The sequence below is a fragment of the Peromyscus leucopus genome, chromosome 20 (genome assembly GCF_004664715.2).
Source record: "Peromyscus leucopus breed LL Stock chromosome 20, UCI_PerLeu_2.1, whole genome shotgun sequence".
NCBI lineage: Eukaryota > Metazoa > Chordata > Mammalia > Rodentia > Cricetidae > Peromyscus > Peromyscus leucopus.
Genome location: NC_051080.1, coordinates 38457321 through 38479607, shown reverse-complemented (window position 1 = coordinate 38479607; position 22287 = coordinate 38457321). Strand labels below are relative to the sequence as shown.

At 45.8% G+C, this 22287-nt stretch overlaps 1 long non-coding RNA gene and 1 pseudogene across 1 annotated transcript; both read right to left on the bottom strand.

Annotated features, from left to right (window-relative positions):
- Positions 1–951: 951 nt before the first annotated feature.
- Positions 952–3060, bottom strand: LOC119086325. Its single transcript, XR_005089573.1, has 3 exons — positions 2911–3060; positions 1663–1864; positions 952–993 (listed from the first exon to the last, which is right to left on the bottom strand). It is a non-coding gene; the product is annotated as an uncharacterized LOC119086325 (long non-coding RNA).
- A 14701-nt stretch (positions 3061–17761) lies between these two features.
- Positions 17762–17961, bottom strand: LOC114694364 (annotated as a pseudogene).
- Positions 17962–22287: the final 4326 nt, after the last annotated feature.

The following is a 22287-nucleotide window of genomic DNA, read 5'->3' as shown; positions in this document are numbered from 1 at the left end:
CCCAAAATGCAGGATACACAAACAAGGAACTTCCCTTAAGCATTCAGAAGGGTGGATACCGGCAGGGAATCTGAATAGGGAGGACATCTGATCAAGGTCAGCAATCAAGGCCGCAGCCACTCACAGTCCGGGGCCAGGGCCCATGGCGCCCACACCCAGCTAAGATGCTGGGATCATAGGTGTGAACCACTTTACCCAACAAACCATGGCTATGTTAAAGTTAACTATGGTGGGCTTGGTGTCATGTACCTTTGATTTCAACGCTTGGGAGGCAGAGGAAGGAAGATCTCTGTGAGTTCTAAGCCATCTTATTCTACATATCCAGCTTCAAGCAAGACAGGGCTCTGTAGTATCACTTTGCCTCAAAATACACACACACACATACACACACACACACACACACACAAAATAGGCTGGGCAGTGGTGGCACATGCCTTTAATCCCAGCACTCAGGAGGCAGAGGCAAGCTGATTTCTGTGAGTTCGAGGCCAGCCTGGTCTACAAAACGAGTTCCAGGACAGCCAAGACTGTTACATAGAGAAACCCTGGCTCAAAGGGATTAACCCTGGGATTAAAGGTGTGTGCCACCACCGCCTGGCGGACACGACCTTTCAAAAGATGGAAATCTCTCTTTAGTTGGCATTCCAGCACCTTCTTATTGGAAAAATTACATTCATTTATCTAAGTGCTCATGTGCATGCATTCATGTGTGTGTTTGTGTGTATGTGTGTGTGTGTTGGGGGCCCAACATCGAAGTCAATAGACAACTTTTTTTTTTAAAGATTGATTTATTTATTATGTATACAGTGTTCTGTTTGCATGTATCCTTGCAGGCCAGAAGAGGAAGCAAGATCTCCTTATAGATGGTTGTGAGCCACCATATGGGTGCTGGGAATTGAACTCAGGACCTCTGAAAGAGCAGTCAGTGTTCTTAACCTCTGAGCCATCTCTCCAGCCCCAACAGACAACTTTTTAAAGTCAGTTCTCTCCTTCCTGCATGTGAAGAAAGGAGAGACCTAGGTAATCAGCCTTGGTGGCACCCCCTTCATCTGCTGAACCAGTTCTCCCATTTTCTCGTGTGAAGCTGGGATAGAATTACACACAGCTGCCGGGCGGTGGTGGCATGCTCCTTTAATCCCAGCACTCAGGAGGCAGAGGCAGGCGGATCTCTGTGAGTTCAAGGCTAGCCTGGTCTACAAAATGAGTTCCAGGACAGCCAGGGCTACACAGAGAAACCCTGGCTGGTCAGGGAGCACGGGAGGGACTAGTTGGAGTCTCAGGTGAGGGTCTCCCGTGTCCTTCAGTGGAGAACGTCAGCAGGTCTGCTCTCATTGAGAGTCTCACGCAGGTCGTCACTAGCACATGGACTGAGATGGTAAAGGCTGTACCCTGACAGCTTTCCACAATCACCCAGCTTCCTCCCCACTCATGGATGATTTACAATTACGGATGGAGAGTTGTATTTGCTGCAGAGGAAGCGTTTCATTGGGGGTTGGGGATGTAGCTCAAGGGCAGACCATGCTGTTTATAACCTTATTCAGTCCCCAGACTTCCCACAACCTCCACGCCCAACCTCACCCCCTCCCACCCCTGCCACCGCCGCCGCCAAAAACAAAAATTAATCATCACTAAAGCCAGCATGCACTTCTTAGCATAACTTACTTCTCAGCATCAATATAAGAAGCCAGTGCAGAAGCTGAGGACCGGCTACTTGGATGACATGCGTGCAAGGCCAACGTGAGGGCTGTGGTTCCAGGCATGGTGGTCCACCTGTAATCCCAGCATTCAAGTGGGATTCAAGCAGAGACAGAGATAGGGCAAACTGGCTAGTTGAATAGGTGAGCTCCTGGTTCAGTGAGAGATCCTGCCAGAGACAGACAGACAGACGACAAGACTAATCCAAGACTAAGATGCTGCCATCAATTACCATACCAACCTGGAGTCACCATGTTCTCTCTTTCACACATCTGCATCCCAATAATGTGGCTTTGAAAAAGTTTGCCAAATACTTTCTTCACCAGTAAATACGGTGGGGAGTGATGGCGGAAGATACTTAACGTCAACTTATAGCCTCCACATGCATACACGCACATATATGTGTGAACATGCATACACACACATATATGTGTGAACATGCAAACACACATATATGTGTGAACATGCATACACACACATATATGTGTGAACATGCAAACACACACATATACGTGTAAACATGCATACACACAAACATATATGTGTGAACATGCATACACACAAACATATATGTGTGAACATGCAAACACACACATATATGTGTGAACATGCATACACACAAACATATATGTGTGAGCATGCATACATGCACATATGTGTGTGAACATGCATACACACACATAGGCATGCAAGGAGGAATGGGGGGGGGAGTGGGGGGGAGAACATGCTGCTAAGAGTGGTGACCAAGACTGTATTCCCAGAATTCACAAGGCAGAAGACAGATTGTCTAAGACCATCTTGGCCAACCTGGCCAGCTTCAGGCTAGCTACTGCTATATACTAAGACATGTCATGGCATAGGCCAGTAATGCCAGGACTTGAGAGGCTAAGAATCATGAGTTCAGAGCAATCCTGGGTTACATAACAAGACTTTTATCTCAGAAATCTTCACAGAGACTTTCTGTAGTGTACTGTTTCAACACTCTCTGAACAGAAAATACTCAAGGATCCCAGTTGAATGGTCAGAACCAGCAGACCATCACCACCTCCTCCCAACATCCTGGGACTACCCCAAAGCGTCAACACCCCAGTACTATGCCTCTCATCTTAGTTTCTCTTCCTGTTGCTGTGACAAATAAAAAAAATTAAAAAAAAAAAAAAAAAAAAAAACTTTGACAACAGCAAACTAAGGGAGAGAGGGCTTATTTTAGCTCACCGTTCAGGGTGCAGTTCATTACGGCAGGGAAGTCAAGGCATTAGGTCTGAGAAGCGGTTGATCACATTGCATCATCAGTCAGAAGAGGGCAATGCGTGTGGCTGCTGCTGTCTTCCCCTTCTCCATTCATGTGGCCCCGCCCACAGTCAAGATGGGTCTTCCCACATCAATTAATGTAACCAAGCTAATGCCCCACGGGCACACCCAGGGGCCCATCTCCCAGGGGATTCTAGATCCTGTCACATTTCACTAACCATCACATTTCACCAAGCTGTTGCCATAACAACAGAGTCCTCTCCACCAGTATACCAGAACTGCCCTCAGGCCTGAGATGCTGCAATCCATCGCCATATCAATCGGGTGTCACTTCCTCTCTCCGTGTCTTACTGTTTGTATCTAAATAGTGTGGCTTTGGAGACCTTTGCCAAATACTTCTTTTCTTTCCGATATTTTGAGACAGGATTTCTCTGTGTTACAGCCTTGGCCATCCTGGAACTTACTTGGTAGATCAGGCTGGCCTTGAACTCAGAGATCTGCCTCTGCCTCCCAAGTGCTGGGATTTAAAGGCATGTGTCACCACCACCCACCTATCAAATACTTTCTTTACCAGTCTGAAGGAAGACGAGCATGCAGAGAAACTGATGAGGCTTCAGGCCAGTGAAGTAGCAGAACCAGGAGCCAGGGCTGCTGTGTGCAATGGTGTGTGCACCAGACCAGGGGGTGGGGGGTGGGTGGGAGGGGGGTGGTGAGATGCCTGTCACTACTGTTACTGCAAACTGACCACTGACCAAAGGAACATCCACCATGTGACATCACAGAGACTCATCCCCTAAATGAGCAAGTGAAACCCATCACAGAAATGAGTGACCAAGTCACCAAGACTTATGAGATGGGAGCATCTGAGTCTGGCACAGAAGGAGATATCTTGGACAAGCATACCCTAAGAGACAGCGACCTTTCTGGTCATTTAGTACCTGTATGTTGGGCTTTCGTGGTAGTTTGAATGCAAATATCCCTCAAAGGTTCTGGAATTTGAAAACCTGATCCCCAGTTGGTGGCACTGCTTGAGAAAGACCACTACACTAGATGTGGTCATAGTGGAGGAAACATTTCATTGGGGGGCAGCTTTGAGGTTGGCTGTGGATTGAGTAAGAATGGCCCCCTGTTGTCGGTGGGTTTTACTGTTTTTGGGGGTCCCGCCACCCAGCTCCCAAATAAATCACACATGGAGGCTTATTCTTATTTATAAATGCCTGGCCTTAGCTTGGCTTAGTTTCTAGCCAGCTTTCCTTAACTTTAGATGAACCCATCTGTCTTTTGCCTCTGGGCTTTTCCAGTTTTCTTGCTTCTGTAAATCTTACTCTCACTCCATGGCTTGCTGTGTAGCTGGGTGGCTGGCCCTGTAGTCCTCCTCCTTCTCTGGCTACTTCTTCCACCTTGAAGATTTCTCCTTCTATTTATTCTCTCTGTCCACCAGCCCCTCCTATCTCTCTCTCTTTCTTGCCTTGCTATTGGACGTTCAGCTCTTTATTAGACCAATCAGGTGCTTTACACAGGCACAGTAACACAGCTTCACAGGGTTAAACAAATGCAACATTAACAAAAGTAACACATCTTAAAATAATATTTGACAACAACACCCTTAGACTCTATATCTGAATACTTGGTCCTCAGTTAGTAAAACTGTTTGGGAAGGATTAGAAGATGTGGCTCTGTTGGAGGGCCATGTCAATCAGGGTGGACATTGAGGTTTCAAAACCTCATTCTAGCCAGGTGTTAGTGCTAAACGCCTTTAATCCCAGCACTCAGGAGGCAGAGGCAAGCAGATCTCTGTGAGTTCGAGGCCATTCTGGTCTACAGAGTGAGTTTCAGGACAGCCAGGGCTGTTACACAAAGAAACCCTGTCTTGAAAAAAAAAAAACCAAAAAACAAAAAACTAAAAACTAAACAAACAAAAATCCTATTCCATGCCCAGTTAGCTCTCTCTGCCTTGTGCTTGTGGTTAAATATATGAGCTCTCAACTACTGCTTTAATGCCATGAATATCTGACTGTTGCCATGCTCTTCAACCATGGTTATGGTTTTACCTTCTGAAACTGTAAACACCACATAAGCCATTTCCTCTATAAATTGCCATGGTCGTGGTGTTTTATCACAGCAATAGAAAATTACGAAGACAGCAGTGGGTACCAGGAAGTGGCTCTTACTGTGACAACCCTGATCATGCTAGGGTTTTTGGAGGAATGTGGAAGACTTTGGGACTCGGGACTAGGAAAACTCCTGAACATTATAAATGCGGCTTAACAGACCAGTCTAATAGGAACTTGGGTGCTGAGAATAATGTGGACCATGGATCATAGTTGGATCCATATGGGTCGTATGGAACATCATCGTAACAGCTCATGATGTTTCAGAGGGAAAAAACAGTCACAACTGGGCTAAATTTGTGTAGTGTTTTGGCAAAGAATGTTGCTGTAGAATATTATTTTAAGATGGGTTACATTTGTTTATGCTGCAGAACATTTGCTTTAATGATGCAAAGATATGTTACATTCTTTTATGTTGTGTTTGTTTAACCCTGTGAAGGTGTGTTACTGTGCCTGTGTAAAATACCTAGTGGTCTAATAAAGAATTGAATGGCCAATAATGGGACAAGAGAAAGGATAGGCAGGGCTGACACACAGAGAGAATAAATAGAAGGAGAAATATGGAAGAAAAAGAATAAAGAGCAAGAGAACAAGGAGTGGAGAATGCTAGGGACCAACCACACAGCCACACAGCCAGCCATGGAGTAAGAGTGAAAGTACAATATACAGAAGTAAGAAAAGGAAAAATCCCAGAGGCAAAAGGTAGACAGGATAATTTAAAGAAAAGCTGACAACAAGCTAAGCTAAGGCTAGGTATTTATAATTAAGAACAAGGCCCCATGTGTGATTTATCTGGGAGCTGGGAGGTGGGTCCCCCAAAAGAGCAAAAAACAAAAACAACTAACAAGAGAATGTGGTTGCTTTCCGCCCTTTCCCTAAGTATATGCCTGAGGCTAAATTAAAAAACAATGAACTACTTTCCTTGGCATAGGAGATTTCAAGACAGCCTAATATTGACGCTGTTGTATGGTTATTAGTAATCACTCTTCTGCAGGTCTATAATGAGAAAGAACAAACACAGCAAGAAGGCACAAGGCACAGTCTGAGGAGAAAAAGAGCATCAGGATTTGTGATGTTGGAGTCAAGGCTGTGCTCAAAGAGATAAGGAGAGTCTTGATGTGAAATAGAGTAAGGGGAGTGGTACCCTCAGAGTAAAACCCCACAAAGCTAGTCCCAAAAGTCTGAAGGGAAAAAGCTGTAGGAGTTTTCTACTCCTAAAAAGCAACAACACAAAGTTTATGCAAATGTTATTCAAATCTTACTCAAGGCCTGGGTCCACATTAAGTGGGCAGCCAAACTTGGCAGGTTCACATCGGCCATGTAGTTCCAGCTTTAGAATCATGAAGGATACTTGAGTAAAGGGGTTGTGAAATTGTTTTCTTTACTCTCTTGGGGGGCCCTCCACCCAGCTCCCAAATAAATCGCACATGTAGGCTTATACTTAATTATAAATGTCTGCTTTAGCTTGGCTTGTCTCTAGCTAGCTTTCCTTAACTTTAGATTATCCTGTCTAGAGTTTGTCTTTGGGCTTTTACCTTTCTCTATTTCTATATACCTTTCTTTGTGTCTTACTCCATGGCTTGCTGTGTAGTTGAGGGCTGGCCCCTGATGTCCTCCTCTCCTTGTTCTCTCATTCCTTCTTCTTTCTTCTCCTCCTCCCAGATTTCTCCCTCTATTTATTCTGTCTGCCTGCCAGCCCCACCTATCCTTTCTCCTGTCTTGCCACTGGCCACCAGTTCTTTATTAGACCATCAGATGTTTTAGACAAAGTAACACAGCTTCACAGAGTTAAAAAAAATGCAACATAAACAAAAGTAACACACCTTAAAATAATATTCCCCAACATGAAATTATCCAAGGTTAAGGAGAGCCACTGAAGCCAGCCATGTGGCCAGGGAGTCACTGCATAGAGACCCTGCGAGGCCATTGAATGAAGCTGTCCAAGTGAAGCCTGGATTGTGTTAGATATACCTGCCAAAAGCTGTATTTAGGGAGTGGAAGTAGCCCAAGAGGGAAAAGCATGTTGTCTGCAAAAGAGAAGGGCAGAGCTATCTAAGCCCTTTGACATCAGACATAAAGCTACAGCCTTTAATCACAACACTCCAGAGACAGGTGGATCTCTCTGAGTTTGAGGCCAGCCTGGTCTACAGAGTGAGTTCCAGGACAGCCAGGGTGGTTACACAGAGAGACCCTGTCTCAAAAAAACAACAAAGATTTGGAGTTTGTCCTGCTGGTTTCAGTTTTAACTTTGGTCCAGTTTTTCCTCACTATGTCGGCCCCTTTCCTTTCATGTAGAATAGCAATGTATATTCTGTACCACTGTATCTTGAAAGTATGCAGTTTGCACTTTGATTTTACGGGGTGGGGGTGGGAGTTACAACTAAGAGATTGCTTTGGGTCTCAGAAGAGACTTTGGGCTTTTATTTATTTATTGTTTTTTTGGAACTTTGGACTTTTAAACTATATTGAGACTGAAAGACTATGGGAATTTTCAAAGTTGGACTAAATGCATTTTGCATTAAGACACAGCCACAAGCCTATAGGGGACTAGAATGAAATGTGGTGGTTTGAATAAGAATAGCCAGACGTGGTAGTGTATACCTTAAATCCCAGCATTCTGGAGGCAGAGGCAGGCGGATCTCTGTGAGTCCGAGGCCAGTCTGGTCTACAGAGAGAGTTCCAGGACAGCCAGGGGTGTTATATAGAGAAACCAAAAAGAGAATAGCCCCATACCATAGGCTTCTATATTTAAAAAAATTGCCTCTCCCCCATTGGTGAAACTGTTTGGGAAGGATTAGGAGGTGTGGTCTTGTTGGAGAGGACGTCTCACCAGGGAAGAGCTCTGAGGTTTCAAAAATCCATGCTATTCCTAGTTAGCTCTCTGTGCCTTGTGCTTATGGATTAAGATGTGAGCACTCAGCTACTCCTCCATCTCCACACCTGCCTACCTGCTGCCATGCTCCCCACCATGATAGTAGTAGATTCTAACTAACCCTGGGAAACTGTGAGCCACAAATTAACTTGTCTGTAAATTGCCTTGGTCACTGTATCACAAATTGAAAACTACAGCAAGGTTTCCAACCCACTGGCCATTCCCAGTTTTCTCTCTCGGCTTTGTGCTGCTGTCCCAAAAGTTGATCTCTGCGGCGAGCTCCTCGGTCAGCGAGGAAGAACGACCACCACTCGAGGATTCTTCTCAGATCACACTTTATTGGAGCGCCTCTTGATTAAGGGAGAGCAGGAGGTGAGGGGCCCCGAGGACTAAAATGCAGCTGCTTATAAAGGGAATCAGGCAAACGTGCCGTACTGTGATTGGGTCCCGCCAGAATGCAAGCACAGGGAGCCATGGGATTGGCTGAGGACACAAGGTCAATTACCATACCCGTGCATGCACAGGTCACAGGACACATATTCCCAAGAGCATAGCCAAATATGGAGTTGTTTACGGCTAGGCTACCAGGAAGTCGGTGCCATCTTTGAATGGCGGCTCCCTACATCTGCCCCCTCTTTATTAATTGAATACCAACACAAATATGTCATCCAATCAGGTCCCCACCTCATGATGTGTTGACCGATCGAAGATGAGTTAACTGTGCATAATTGCCTGCATACCTTCCCGAGTGCAATGGACTAATCAGTTCCAGGGGTGCAAAGGCTATGCATGTAACAATTGTCCACATACCTTCCCGAGTGCAATGGACTAACCAGTCCTGGGGGTGCAAAGGCTATGCGTGCAACAATTGTCCACACACCTTCCCGAGTGCAATGGACTAACCAGTCCTGGGGGTGCAAAGGCTATGTGGATATTAGGTATTCTTTAAGGCAGAAAGCCAGATCTGGGGGGAGGAGCCACACTCCAAAGTGGCTAATGCTTGAGTGATAATGACCTTGTCCTTTTCTGTGCATGCTCGCAAACGGCAAACCAACCACAGACAGAGCGCACACCCCGCAAGGCAGCATGCTAAAAATATACCCACCCCCACCCACTCTTTAAACAGGGAAAAGGTAGAAGCAATCCAGGAGGACAGTCCCTCTGCCACGCTGAGATCCACTCGGGTGGAGTTGATGGTCACCACCGCCACTCTCAGTTTTTCTAGCGTCTCTTCAAATTCTCCAGACCAATTTCCTATAAGATAACTGGACAATTGTTTAGACAAATTCTTTGGCCTAAACAGTGTCAACGTACTAGGCACTTCCACTGGCACTGGAATCCATCGGGGCACCCGAGCGACAAGAACTCTGGCAAATTTCTCACTGTCCCAACACTGGGACATCCAGCAGGTATTATTTGTGCAATTCAAAAAACCGGAATTTGTAGCAGGAATCTTAAAAGTTCTTATTAATAAAATCAAACCCAAGGCCAGTTATTGGGGTGAATACTGGAAGGTCAGAGAGAGAGAACAAGCCACAGCTATCTCACCTCGCCGGATCCTCAGCTGGTCTTGTCTCCTCAGACTGGAGGCCTCTGAGTCCTCATCCGGAATGGGTCTCAGCTGAATTACTGCTCAAAAGCCTGAATGCTTAACCAGCCAAAATCTTCTAGTTTCTGGTCCTCACACCTTATGTATCTTTCTGCTTTCTACCACCACTCCCTGGGATTAAAGGCTGGCTTTCTGGGATTAAAGGCGTGTGTCACCATGCTTGGCTATTTCCAATGTGGCCTTGAACTCACAGAGATCCAGAGGGATTTCTATCTCTGGAATGCTAGGATTAAAGGTGTGAGTGCCACCATTTTCTAGCCTTTGTATTTAGTGGCTGTCTGTTCTCTGACCCCAGATAAATTTATTAGAGTACACAATATTTTGGGGAACACAATACCACCACAGGAATTGGACAGGACAAACAAAAACGGAGGATACACACACACACAGGGGTAGATTTATAGGTGGTGCTGTTCAGCAAAGTTTGATAAATTTTAAGGCAAGCAGATGAAACATTAAAGGCAGGAGAGGCGTCTTCTCCATAGCCTACCTGAGAATGGTTGGAATAACAAGTGAATGTCCTTAATATCCAATACCATAATTGGCCATGCCCGGGGTAAAGCAGACAACAGAGGTAGTCCCCTCTGTATGTCACCCATAACTTGCATTTGATTATTCACTGTTCTTAGATCATGTAGTAACCTCCACTTTCCTGATTTCTTCTTGATTACAAATATAGGAGTATTCCATGGGGATATAGAGGGCTCCACATGTCCTAACTGTAACTGTTCTAATACTAACTCTTTAGCTGCTCCTAATTTTTCTTGTGATAAGGGCCACTGAGGAACCCACACTGCTTTTTCTGTCAACCATGGTATTAAAATTGCATCCTCAGTGGCCCCTAGGAAAAACCCAATCCTTTCCTATCTTGCTTGATCACGGGTTCTACAGGTTACCTACATGTAAATGCTTTCCTAAACCTTTTGAGGGAACATATCCTTGCAGCTTCATGATATTTTTGCTTGCCTCTGAATAATCATTAGTTAACCTTAATTGTAATTGTTGCTGAATATCTCTGCCCCACAAATTAATGGGGATATCTACTACAAAAGGTTGAATGGTTCCTTGCTGATCCTCCATCCTCCAAATCAACTCTTTTGCACTGATGGAGGGAGTATGAGCATAGCCTAGTCCCTGCAATGTTTGAGAGGAGCTTTGTAAAGGCCAATGCTTAGGCCAGGCACTGGACTGGATAATACTTCCATCTGCACCTGTATCTAATAGTCCTGAGAATGCCTTTCCTTCTATCTCTAATTCCAGCATGGGTCTTTGATCTAAATCCATGGACAAACATTCCAAGTCTACCCCTGTGGAACCAAAACCACCATCTTTCCTCTCTTTGTCCTTAGCTGGAAATCGCTCATGCATGGAAGGCAAAATAAGCAATTGAGCAATTCTATCTCCCGGAGCTATGGATATGATCCCGTTGGGGGGAATGGCACAGTACTTTAATCACCCCTGTATAGTCTGAATCTATAACTCCAGGAAATACAAACAATCCTCTCATGGTGGAGGAAGACCGTCCCAATACTATTCCTACAGTTCCCTTTTCTAGTGGTCCGGACATGTCGGTTTCAATTGCTTGTAACTCCCATTTTCTGAGTTAGTACCAGTCCGGTGGTGGCACGGAGGTCCGGTCCTACAGAGCCTGGGGTTGCTCTCCTTGCTGAGGAGGGGGCCTCATGTTGGGACCCTGTATTGCCCCAAAAAACTTTTGGGCTCTGGGGATGTGGGCCCCTCACCCCGTTTTTTGGCTCTTGGTCAGTAGACTGAGGGATGGGTTGACCCTTAATGTCCTTGACCAACCTACATTCATTTGCCCAATGTTTCCCCTTTTTGCGCCTAGGACACAGGCCAGGCTGCCTCATTGTGGGATTTTGAGGCGTAGATAAGCGTTCCCTGGCCTTAGGGCACTGCCTCTTAAAGTGTCCCTTTTGCCCGCAGTGAAAACATCCTTCATTCTTTCTCCCTTGTGCAGCTCGTGTGGCTGCAAGGACTGCTGCCGCTAGGCCAGCATTACTTAGTGGTCCCCTAATTTCTCGGCAGGCTTTTAGCCAAGCTTCTAATCCCTTTCCTTTCCACGGGGTAATGGCCCTACGACATTCTTTAGTGCTTTGCTCATACACTAGTTGTTGAACCAGAGGCATAGCTGTTTCTACATCACCAAATATCTTTCCTGCCGCTTCCATCATTCTAGCTACGAAATCTGAAAAAGGTTCGTTTGGGCCCTGAATGATCTTAGTTAAATTCCCTGAAATTTCTCCTTTATTTGGTAATGATTTCCAAGCTTTAGAATAAATGTCATTTATTTGTTGATAAACCTCAATAGGATATACTGTCTGATTTACGGTCCATTGTCCTTGACCCAGTAGCATGTCAACCGTCCACTGTGGTTGATTATTCTGAAGATTAATCCTAGCTTGTACCTGGGCTTTATCTGTAACTATAGATTTGAAATCCAAGTACTGTCCTGTAGTTAAACAGGCTCTAGCTATTTCGAACCAATCTGCTGGAGTCATAGCCTGAGTAGTAAGCCTAGTCAGTAATGTTAAGGTATAACTGGCTGTTACTCCATAAGCTCGAGCAACCTCTACCAGGTCTTTTAATTGATTATAAGGCACAGGTTCATGATATCTGTTGTTTGTTTGCGGGTCTTCAAAGACTGGAAATGGGGACGCTAGCCGCACCCAGGTGTCTCTCCTGATAAAATGACAACCTCCGCCTGTTTGCAGATATGAAGGTGTTGCCAGGGGTGGATGTGGTCCCGAAGGCGCCATTGGTTCCGCATTCACCCCAGCAGAAACATTATAAGGAGGAGGCCGCCGCCACCCATATCTCTCTTCCTCATATTCATCGGCGGCTTCCTCTAAATTTTCCTCCTCATCTGAATCTAATTCATTATCAGATAAATCAAGTTTTGCAAATTCCTCTAATACTGGATACAAAGGGTTCCCTTTCTTTTCTGAATTTTCTTCCTTCTCTGGCTTATTTTCTTTATTTTCCTTTTCTTTATTCTTTTCTTTCTTCTTTTTAGGCCTACTTAAGTTCTCCCCTTTAGAGTCTGACTCTGATAGACTATCCTGGTGCTTAATTAATGCCTTGCGTCCCTCCACATTGCGTCCTTCCTTAAGACATGCATGTAAAAAACAGCAAAGAAGGACAACAATCGTCATAAGAAGGAACACGAGAGCAAACACGAGCGGATTAATCCCAGCAATCAGCATACCTGGAGAAATTACCGACGTCGCCGCTCCGTGTGTTGAGTTCTGAATCCTCTTCGACCCCTCACCTGGTGTCCGAAGTTCCCAGGTTTCGGCACCAGTTGCGGCAAGCTCCTCAGCCAGCGAGGAAGAACGACCACCACTCGAGGATTCTTCTCAGATCACACTTTATTGGAGTGCCTCTTGATTAAGGGAGAGCGGGAGGTGAGGGGCCCCCCCAGGACTAAAATGCCGCTGCTTATAAAGGGAATCAGGCAAACGTGCCGTACTGTGATTGGGTCCCGCCAGAATGCAAGCACGGGGAGCCACGGGATTGGCTGAGGACATAAGGTCAATTACCATACCCGCGCATGCGCAGGTCACAGGACACGTAGTCCTAGGAGCATAGCCAAATATGGAGTTGTTTACAGCTAGGCTACCAGGAAGTCGGCGCCATCTTTGAATGGCGGCTCCCTACAGATTTTAGCTGCCAACAGGGACTCTTAAAACTTTGAGAACTGTAAAGTCAAATAAACCCCTCTTTCTCTACGTTTCCCTGGTTGTGGTGTTTCATCACAACAATAGAAAAGCTGTGTAATGCAGCTCACCATCAATGTTCTTTTTCTAACTCTGTGCGCACCAGTGTGTGCCTGTGTGTGTGTGTGTGTGTGTGAACTCTGCAGAGAACAGGGGTAGATGTCAGGTATTTTCCTCCATTGCGCTCTACCTTAGTTTTTGAGGCAGAGTCTCTCACTGAACCTGGAACTTGCTGGTCAGACTGTCTCCAGTTCCTCCAGCGCTGGCAAGGCTCATGCCTGCTGGGATCTCAACTCACACTTGCACAGAAGGCACTTGACCAACCGAGCCATCTCCTCAGCCTTTTTTTGTTTTTGATACAAGGTCTCAGGTAGCTCAGGCTAGCCCTGAACTCTTGTTTCTCCTGCCTCCATCTCCCGAGTGCGGGAATTGTAGGCATGCAATTTAATGCCCAACTGACTTTTATATTTTCTATATATGGCACCACAGCTAATCTGCTCCAAGCAGAGGATCCTGTCTCAAAAAAATAAATGAAACTGCAGTAAGGCAGAGGCAGGAAAATCTCTGCAAGATTTGGGGATAGCCTGGTCTACATAGTGAGCACCTGTCTCAAAATAAGCAAGCAAATTAATAATTGTTATGTTATACTCATAATTAATAAAGGGAATTTGTGCTTGGTCCTTTGTGAGAAGAGAGTGAATCCCTGAGTGAATATGTATGGCTGATACCGGCATCTCAATGATCCTAATGTCTCTGCCCCATGGGACTGGCAAAGCTTTTCTCGGATGAGACTCGGGGACAGTAAAGCCTTCCTCTGGTCTGAGTGTGAACACTGACAGTGTGTACAGGAAATGTCCACCATAGCTTTCTTCCCCTCCCCCATGTTTATGTCCTGAAGACTGCTCCCCTACAGAGGCTGTTCCTACCACGATTAGCTAAACCTGCCTCCCTGTGCAGCTGTATGCAGTGACCCTGCCTGCTTATGCAGCTGTATGCAGTGACTTTGGCTCCCTGTGCAGCTGTATGCAGTGACTTTGGCTCCCTGTGCAGCTGTATGCAGTGACTTTGGCTCCCTGTGCAGCTGTATGCAGTGACCCTGCCTGCTTATGCAGCTGTATGCAGTGACCCTGGCTCCTTGTGCAGCTGTATGCAGTGACCCTGCCTGCTTATGCAGCTGTATGCAGTGACCCTGGCTCCTTGTGCAGCTGTATGCAATGACCCTGCCTCCTTATGCATCTGTATGCAGTGACCCTGGCTCCAACAGGAAGTAGTAAGAGATGCTACGCCCAAATTCCCAAATATACGAAACTGGCTTTAGAGGTGGAATTGGCTCACTCCCCTCTAAACCCAGACATATTGCTTTAAAAAAAAAATGGTTAAGAGATTCTTGTGTCCCAAATCAGAAGAGCCCTCTGGTGTGGGACAGAGAAAAACCAATATTTTTATTTAAAACAGGTTGATTATAAATATGATCTCTTTCTAAAAAAAAAGGGGGGGATATGATATAGATATAGAGATGATAAGATAAAAGGATAGATTAATGAACCTACTTTTAAAGAACAACTTGTTTAAAATGTTTTACATTTGTATAGATTTTAGTTTATGTTTAAAATGTTTTACATTGGTATAAATTTTAGTTTATTGATACAAACTTGAAGTTAATTTTGTTATACTGTATATATATATTTCTATTCTTGTTTGAGGTATTATGTTTATGTAACTCATTTAAAATTGTAATGGATAATTAAAAAATAGATTAATAATTAGTCATCTATGATAATCATATTTGTAGCCATGTTAGTTAAGTCTTCCAGGTATACATAGATATATTTCAGATAGATAGGTAATCTTCAAACACTTCATAGACCTAGAGAATATGGCATTTAAATAACTTAGAATTCTGTTGACATGAGACACAATTGCTCCTGGCTGCACCAATTTGATCCCGAGAGAATGTTGGGCTTCTAAGACATTTCCATTTGGAAGATTGTCTTCTTGACACAAAATGGCCTACTGGGCAAAGAACTGCCCTTGCCTTGATGGCTGACAGTACGAATGCAATGCTGTCCTTTCTGGACAAGCGGAACACAAGGAAAGCGACCACTATACTCTGCCAAGACAGGGTAAGATGGTCTTTCAGAATTCCTGCTTATGAAAATGGTCTGTCAGATACTTTAGGCAAGTAGCCAATTTAAATACACCAACAATGCTGAGAAACATTAGGTGACTGTCCAGGCTGCCAGCTGTCTTGGTCTACTCTTGCAAGATTCCCGAAAGTTGCTTGCATCCATCTACCATTTCTCAGGTACCATTATGTTCCTTCTCAGGTCTTTGATGTGGTTAAAGACTAGATAGTTGTAATTTCCTCAGTTATGATAAAAGATAAGTTAGATATAAACCTTAAACTCACAACTCATCTTCTTTAATATTGTAACACTAATTCTTGCTCAATAATTGTTTTGTTATAAGTAATTTTACCATGTTAAAGTTAAAACCTTCCTTTTTAAAAAAAGAAGAAAAGGGAAAGTGCTGTGGATATCACTCTATATAAATAAAACACTGATGGCCAGTGACCAGGCAGGAAGTATAGGTGGGACAAGGAGAGAGGAGAATTGGGGAAACAGGAAGAAGGGGGAGAGACACTGCAGCCACCGCCAGGACAAGCAGCATGTAAAGACGCTGGTAAGCCACCAGCCACGTGGCAAGGTAGATTTATAAATGGGTTAATTTAAGATATAAAAACAGCAAGAAACCTGCCACGGCCATACAGTTTGTAAGCAATATAAGTCTCTGTGTTTACTTGGTTGGGTCTGAGCGGCTGTGGGACTGGCGGGTGACAAAGATTTGTCCTGACTGTGGGCAAGGCAGGAAAACTCCAGCCACATAAAGGCCTGTGTCGATACACCCACCTTACACCAGCTTCTTAAACTGAAGGCTATGACCTCACTATGTTTTGAGTGAAAAACATAGCCAAAGCAAAAGGTGTCTGAACCCACAACCACCCAAAAGTAACTCAAAATCAAACTCAAAATGAATTCGAGGTGACTGGCAGTATTCACCCAGAATGCAACCTGCAACTGCCCTGGAGCCTTGGTTCTGAGCACAGGACGTTCACACCTTCCCTCCATGAAAGATGGACAAGAACACCGCCTGAAAAGCCACAGATCTGAGACTAAGCTATGAATTCTGGTTATTGTTATACTGCAGGCCCACACAGCGCACGGACTTAACTGCAGCATGAGAAGGCCCAAGCTCTGGCCTACACACCTGCATGAGTCTAGCCAAGAACAGACCAAGCCCTGTAGGTGCCCCACACCCCGACCCTCTGAGCAGGGGCCCTGCCAGTCAGGGTGAATGACTTCTCTGCCACACTGGTGAGTGGATTCTTAGCCCCAGGGTCCTTGTGTTGGAGATCCAAGAGAGCCCCAAGCAGACCCGGGCCTTTACTTAACTAGATAAACCCCTAACCATGGCACAGGTTTCAGTTTTCCCTCTGTTGTGGTTCTGAGGTTTTGTCTCTAAAAAATTTGGTTGCCAAGCAACCATGTGACAGTTTAGTCTCCTGACAGCCATCCATGCTGCCTCGGCGACAAGGGGTCGAGGGCTCTATTTGGTGCTTTTGTAAATTCTGTGCCACTGAAATCCTTTTTCTCTTTCTTTCTTTCAATCCTTTTTCTTAAAAAAACGAAAAGGAGCCTGGCGGTGGTGGTGCACACCTTTAATCCCAGCACTCAGGGGGCAGAGCCAGGAGGATCCTTGTGAGTTTGAGGCCAGTCTGGTCTGCAGAGTGAGTTCCAGGACAGCCAGGACTGTTTCACAAGAAACCCTGCCTCGAAAAAACAAAACAAAACACACACACACACACACACACACACATAGAAACCCTGTCTCAGGAGATAGATAGATAGATAGATAGATAGATAGATAGATAGACAGACAGACATAAGATAGAGATATGGATAAATAAATAATAGACAGACATAAGATAGAGATATGGATAAATAAATAAATAAATAGAAGAGGCTTGGTTCCCAGCATCCACAGGGAGGCTCACAACCATTCTTTTTTTTTTTTTTTACCCATAATGCTCAGCTTCTAGACGCTATTCCTTTATTGAAGACCCACAATGTGCTAGGCACTGTGCTACATACTTTACATACATCATCTCATTTAATTTAATCCTCACAACAACCCTGTGACGTAGGTATTTGCTCCATTTCACACATGGAGGGATCGAGGCACAAAAGGTTAAACATCTTACCAAAGTTTGCATAGCCGCTTATATGCTGGAGCAAGCATTTGAACCCAGGTGTGCCTCCACTTCTTGCACCAGCCAATCTGAGGGGAAGGAAGCCCCAAAGGAACCCGCTGCAGACTCAGGGCCCAGGGAACGCCATCGGTGCTGGGGCCTGGGAGCACTACAGGAGGAAACTCGAGCATGGCGGGCCTGGCTCCAGGCACACAGGCGCCGGGCAAGAGGGTTGGACGCGCAGCCACGAAGCTACTTGGATTCCTCCTTCTTCTCCTTTGCCTTTTTCTGCTTCTGCCGCATGATCTCCGAGTCCTCTGCTTGCGGGCGGCAGCAGAAAGCCCATCATCTCGGCGCTTTCCCTTAACCAAGTCGCTCTGCTTCTTCAGGTTCTTCTGGCCGGCGAGCTCTCGCTGGTTACCGCGGGTCATGGCAACGGCAGCGGCGTTTGTTTTTTTTTTGTTGTTGTTGTTTTCTTAATATTTTAGCTGACTCTGCTATTTAAATTTGAATGACAGTTTATTGGATGGACTAAGAAGAATTAGAGTCTTTTTTTTTTTTTTTTTTTTTTTTTTTTTGGTTTTTCAAGACAGGGTTTCTCTGTGTAGCTTTGCGCCTTTCCTGGATCTTGCTCTGTAGACCAGGCTGGCCTTGAACTCAGAGATCCACCTGCCTCTGCCTCCCAAGTGCTGGGATTAAAGGTGGTGCTACCACCGCCCGTCACAACCATTCTTAATCCCATTTCCAGGGAGTTTTGGTGCTCTCTTAGTTAGGGTTTCTATTGCTGTGATGAAACACTCTGACCAAAAAGCAAGCTGGGAAGGAAAGGGTTTATTTTTATTTGGCTTATGTTTCCACAATACTGTTCATCATTGAAGGAAGCTAGGACAGGAACCCAAGCAGGGCAGGAACCCATGCAGAGGCCAGGGAGGAGAGCTGCTTACTGGCTTGCTCCATATGGCATGCTCAGTCTGCTTTCTTTCTTTCTTTCTTTCTTTCTTTCTTTCTTTCTTTCTTTCTTTCTTTCTTTCTTTCTTTCTTTCTTTTTTTGGTTTTTTGAGACATGGTTTCTCTGTGTAGCTTTGGAGCTTGTCCTGGAACTCGCTTTGTAGACCAGGTTAGCCTCGAACTCACAGAAATCCGCCTGCCTCTGTCTCCCAAATGCTGGGATTAAAGGCATGCGCCATGACCGCCCGGCTTCAGTCTGCTTTCTTATAGAACCCAGGGCCACAAGCCCAGGGATGACCATCCACCATGTGCTGCAGGGCCCTCCCCCATCAATTACTAACTCTACAGGCTGGTCCAGAGTCAGATCTTATGGAGGCATTTTCTCAATCAAGATTTCCTCCTCTCAGATGATTATAGTTTGTGTCAAGTTGACATAGTTCTAAGTAGCACAGACAACCTCTTCTGGCCTTCACGGGCACTGCAAACTCACTGCATACTCGTGAGATACACACACACACACACACACACACACACACACACACACACACACACGGGAACGCTCATGCACATAGGCCAGGGAGGGTTACAGCTAAAACTCAGTGATAAACTGCTTGTCAAGCACATGGGAAGCCCCGAGTCCAAGCACCAGCATTATAGAAATAAACAGCAACAAAGATGGCCACCCGGTTGCTGAGGAGGTTGGACTTTCTCAGTTATTTCTGTTATTTCTCCATCCTATCAGACAAGTACGGATTGCCAGAGGGAAGACCCAGAGGAGGGAGCAGGGTGCCTGTGGGGTTTGAATGAGATGTCTCCCATTAGTCCTAGGCATTTGAATGTCTCAGACAGTTGGTGGCTGTCTGGGGAGGTTTAGGATGGCTTTGATGGAGGAAGTGTGTCACTGGGGGCAGACTTTGAGAGTTTAAAGGATCATACCATTTCAAGTTAGCTCTCTCTGCTTTGCCATTGCAGTCCAAAATAGGAGCCCTCAGCTTCCTGCTCCTGCTAACATGTTTACTCCTCCATCATGGACTCTGACCAAATAAATGCTTCCTTCTATAAGTTGCCTTGGGCCTGGGGATTTATCACGGCAACAGGAAAGCAACTAATAACACCACACCTAGGAGGGTCTCTTAGAGCTTGTGGGACAAGCCCGACTTGCTAATGCCATCACTCAAGAAGCACCTTAGGCTACTTGCCAGACAGTTGCCATGGCTGGCAGGGAGAATGGTTGGTGGCCATCTACCATCTACCACAGACACACTTGGAGCACAGCTCCCTTCCTGCACCTTCTGGTGTCGATCAGCTCACTCTTCCTGAGACAGCTCTTGGAATCTGAGCTCATTTTCTCCCTCCAGGCCACCTACCTCATTGTCAAGATGTTTGCTTCTGGATATATCTGGAGGCACATGCTTGCAATCCCAGCACTTAGGATGTTGAAGCAAGAGTATTGCCGTGAGCCAGGACTACACAACAGACTATTTCAAAAAAACCACACACAGAGATTAATAAACAAAATTTTAAAATAAAAAAAAAACATATACCTCACTATTAACTGCCCCTGAGATGGTTAATTCCCCACGCCAACTTGACCAGGTTAAGGAACACGTGAATTTCTGGATGGGTCTATCAGGGTGGGGCGTTGCTGGAGGAGACAGGCAACAGAGAGGGGCTGAGCGGGAAGAGGCCACGCCCTATGCCGCTGACATCATCCAATCAGCTGGAGGCAGAGAGAACAACAATGGTAAGGAAAAAAGACAAATACCAACACCAGGTGCGATGGCGTGTGCCTTTAAATCCAGCACTCCGGAGGCAGAGGCAGGTGGATCTCTGTGAGTTGGAGGCCAGCCTGGGCTACAGAGCAAAATCCAGGACAGGCACCAAAACTACACAAAGAAACCCTGTCTTGAAAAACCAAAAAAAAAAAAAAAAAAGAAAAAAGAAAAAAATCCACCTCGTAGGCTGCAGGTATGACTCAGTGGTAAAGCTTTTGCTCAGAATGCTTGAGACCCAAAGTGAGCCCCCAGCTCCAAAGGAGAAAGGGGGGTGGGGAGAGAAAATCCAAATCCAGCCAAACCCAAACAACCCCCTTTCCCAGGCATATCCGGGTACTCCTTGGGTTCTAGTTCTTGGAGGAACCTGAATCATAAGTCCCGGGGATGCTCACAGCCTAGAGGAGCTTGATAACAGATATGGACCCAGAAGCTGGCACAGACAGGGGTGGAGCTCAGAGACCCTGTAATCTCCGGGCAGGCGGTGGAAGCTGGCAGAAATGGAGACCGCCTTCAGCCAACCAGCACCGGGGGCTGTTTGGAGCTGGGAAGACATCCATGAGAAAGATATTCTTTCTTTGAAGTAGCATACTAGAACACTCAGGTAGGAGCACTGGGCCAGGGGAACCCCAGAACCTGGTGACTGCCTGTTTTGTAAAACTGCTTTCTCTCTCTCTCTCTCTCTCTCTCTCTCTCTCTCTCTCTCTCTCTCTCACTCTCTTTTGGTTTTTTTTTTTTTTTTTTTTTTTTTTTGATTTTTCGAGACAGGGTTTCTCTGTGTAGCTTTGCGCCTTTCCTGGGACTCACTTGGTAGCCCAGGCTGGCCTCGAACTCACAGAGATCCGCCTGCCTCTGCCTCCTGAGTGCTGGGATTAAAGGCGTGCGCCACCACCGCCCGGCCTCTTTTGGTTTTTTGAGACAGGGTTTCTCTGTGTAGCTTTGCGCCTTTTCCTGGAACTCACTTGGTAGCCCAGGCTGGCCTCGAACTCACAGAGATCCACCTGCCTCTGCCTCCGAGTGCTCGGATTAAAGGCGTGTGCCACCACCGCCCGGCTTTTTTCTCTTTTTTTAAAGCACTAAAAAAATCAGAAGGCTGGATAGTGGCTCACCCAGGTATTTCCAGTACCCATGAGCTGAGGTAAGACAACTGCCTGGAGTTTGAAGTCAGACTTGGATTACATACCGGACCTTGGTTACAATCTGAGGCCCTGTCTAAAATTAACAGGAGGCCGGGCAGTGGTGGCACACGCCTTTAATCCCAGCACTTGGGAGGCAGAGGCAGGCGGATCTCTGTGAGTTCAAGGCCAGCCTGGTCTCCAAAGCGAGTTCCAGGAAAGGCGCAAAGCTACACAGAGAAACCCTGTCTCGAAAAACCAAAAAATAAAATAAAATAAAATAAAATTAACAGGAAACAGAAAACCAGGTGTGGTAAGTCATACTGAGGCAGGAGGACAGCCACAAGTTATAGAGTGAGGCATCCAGCATACAAAAATCAAAAGCCCAAACCAAAAGCAAAGCAATACGTAGCCAAAAAGAAACATGGGATTTCCACCCACTTGCTTTCCCTGATCCTGCAGGAAAATGTGTTGTACTCTTCTCACACACTAGCAGTCACACCCCCTCTTCTAGAGTTTGTTACCTAGCAACCCAGCATCCACTGGGGTAACAACCTCTCACCACTCCATTCATCCCCGCGGCAGACATTGAGTGAGCTGCTCCCACGCTTGGGATAGGCAGGCGCTCAAAAATAGATGCGTTGGATGAATGAATGAGTGAAGGTACAGGGCTGAATGAGGCCCCAAAGGAGGGCACTGCAGACACACACAAAGGGCTTGATACAAGTCACAGGAGATGCATACATGCATGTGTAAATTGAAAAGCGGAAGTCACTCTGTTTGGGAAAACCAGTCAAGCAAAAGAGAGGGCATTAGTTCCGTCAGGTCTTGAAGGAAGACGAGGAGTTCCCTACCACAAGCAATAGGATTCTGCCAGGCATGGTGGCGCGGGCCTGTAATCCCAGCGCTCAGGGGGCTGAGACAGGAG